The following is a 2,439-nucleotide window of genomic DNA, read 5'->3' on the forward strand; positions in this document are numbered from 1 at the left end:
TACTTGGCCGGTATTTACCGCCTCTTGTTTATTTTATTTTGTATTATTATTATTATTGTTGTTGTTGTTGTAGTATTGTTATTTATAATTTGTACAATTAACCTCTCTGTGGTTCGACCCCGGTCTTGCCGGGTTATTTATTACTTCGACACTCCTGCACTTGGGAGAAGACATCAATCTTTTGGTCGTGTCAAGTTTTTGGCGCCGTTGCCGGGGAGGTAAATTTTTGTACAAATTATTGTATTTATTTTGTTTTCTCTTTTCACTTTTCTTGTATCTAACTTTGTTTCCTTTCTTTTTCTTTTGTTTTCTTTTTCTTTTTCTTTTTTTCTCTTTGTACACGTGCATGAGTGTTTGGTCACGTACATTAAGTGGTAGACTTTGTAGGGTATCCTCATCATTTTCAGAAAATATGGCCGAAGAAGATAACCAGTCACTTCATAATGAGAATAATGAGAATAACCGTGTTAGGACACTTAGAGACCACATGAATCCCACAAGAACAAGTGCACCCTCATGCATAGTTTTCCCTCCTGATGCATCTCATTTTAATTTTAAGCCAGGCATTATTCAACTTTTACCTTCTTTTCATGGCTTAGATCTAGAAAATCCATACTTGCATTTGAGAGAATTTGAAGAAGTTTGTAACACCTATAATGACTTAAATTGTAGCATGAATACCATTAGATTAAAGCTTTTTCCTTTTTCATTAAAAGATAAAGCTAAAACATGGCTACAAAATCTTAGGTCAGGATCCATTCGTGTTTGGGATGAAATGCAACAACAGTTTTTAAAGAAGTTGTTTCCATCTCACAGAACCAACTCTTTCAAAAGACAAATCACTACTTTCACTCAAAAACCAGGTGAAACATTTTACCAATGTTGGGATAGGTATCGAGACTTGCTTAATACTTGCCCTCATCATGGTTTTGAAACATGGAGATTGGTTTCACAATTTTATGAAGGGTTAACACCTAAAGATAGGCAAATGGTTGAATTGATGTGCAATGGAACTTTTAAAGATAAAGACCCTAATGAAGCAATGGAGTACCTAGACTTGCTAGCTGAAAATGCTCAAAATTGGGACACCACAGGTACTTATGAGGCACCAAGTAAAACTCATACATCTAGTGGAGGTATGCATAACCTTAGGGAAGATCATGACCTCCAAGCCAAGTTTGCATCTTTAGCTAGAAAAGTCGAGGCACTAGAATTGAAAAAGAGTGGTCAATTAAAATCTGTTCAAGACATTGTGTGTCAAATCTGTGAATCAAATGAACATGCAACCAATGACTGTCCAACTTTGCCTTCTTTCAAGGAATGCCTCCATGAGCAAGCCCATGCTTTAAACAGTTTCCAAAGGCCCAATCATAACCCATACTCACAAACATACAACCCTGGTTGGAGAAATCACCCGAATTTCAGTTGGAAGAGTGATAACAACAATCCACAAACTTCACAGCCATCGTTTCAAGCACATCATAATTTCCAAAATTCTCATGGATATGCACCTCCTTATGCTCCACCTCCTAGAAGAAATCTTGAGGAAACATTGCATTCATTCATTGAAAAGCAAGAGATAATCAACACTCAACTTACTCAAAGCATGACAGGTTTTAAAGATGCTCTTGCAAAGTTAACATCTGCTCTCAGTTTTCAAGAGAAAGGTAAGTTTCCATCTCAACCACAACAAAATCCAAAGGGGCAATACAATGCAAATGCAAGTAGTTCCGGAAGCCAACACATGGATCAAGTCAAATCAGTCATCACTCTTCGCAGTGGTAAGGTTATTGAAAAACCCATTCTTGAACCTTGTGAGAAAGATGATGAGTCAATCCCTGAGGGTAAGGAAGGGGTTGAATCTGAACATTGTGAAGAAAAGACTGATTCTCCACCAGCACTTCCATTTCCTCATGCCATGACCAAACAAAGGAAAGTCAATCATAATTCTGAAATCCTTGAAATTTTCAAACATGTAAGGATCAATATACCTTTGTTGGATGCTATTAAACAGGTACCTTCCTATGCTAAATTTTTGAAAGATCTATGCACTGTGAAGAGAAAACTGAATGTGAAAAAGAAAGCCTTTTTAGCCGAACAAGTAAGTGCTATTCTTCATAATAATAATGCTTTGAAATATAAAGACCCTGGTTTTCCTACCATTTCTTGCTTTATTGGAGAACATAAAATTGAAAAAGCTTTACTTGATCTTGGAGCTAGTGTGAATTTACTTCCATATTCGGTTTTTCAAAGTCTCAATCTAGGTGAGTTAAAACCAACTTCTGTAACTCTTTTACTTGCTGATAGATCTGTAAAAGTGCCTAGAGGAATAGTTGAGGATGTGTTAGTACAAGTTGATAAATTCATTTACCCTGTAGATTTTATTGTTTTGGATACACAACCTGTTGAAGCATGTAATTCAATTCCTGTTATTTTAGG

The 2,439-nt window shown here is 36.2% G+C and overlaps 1 non-coding gene across 1 annotated transcript; it reads right to left on the reverse strand.

Moving 5' to 3' along the window:
* Nucleotides 1-821: 821 nt before the first annotated feature.
* On the reverse strand, nucleotides 822-930 carry LOC118050601 (small nucleolar RNA R71). Its single transcript, XR_004687899.1, has one exon. It is a non-coding gene; the product is annotated as a small nucleolar RNA R71 (small nucleolar RNA).
* Between the last annotated feature and the right edge of the window lie 1,509 nt (nucleotides 931-2,439).

The sequence above is a fragment of the Populus alba genome, chromosome 19 (genome assembly GCF_005239225.2).
Source record: "Populus alba chromosome 19, ASM523922v2, whole genome shotgun sequence".
Lineage (NCBI taxonomy): Eukaryota > Viridiplantae > Streptophyta > Magnoliopsida > Malpighiales > Salicaceae > Populus > Populus alba.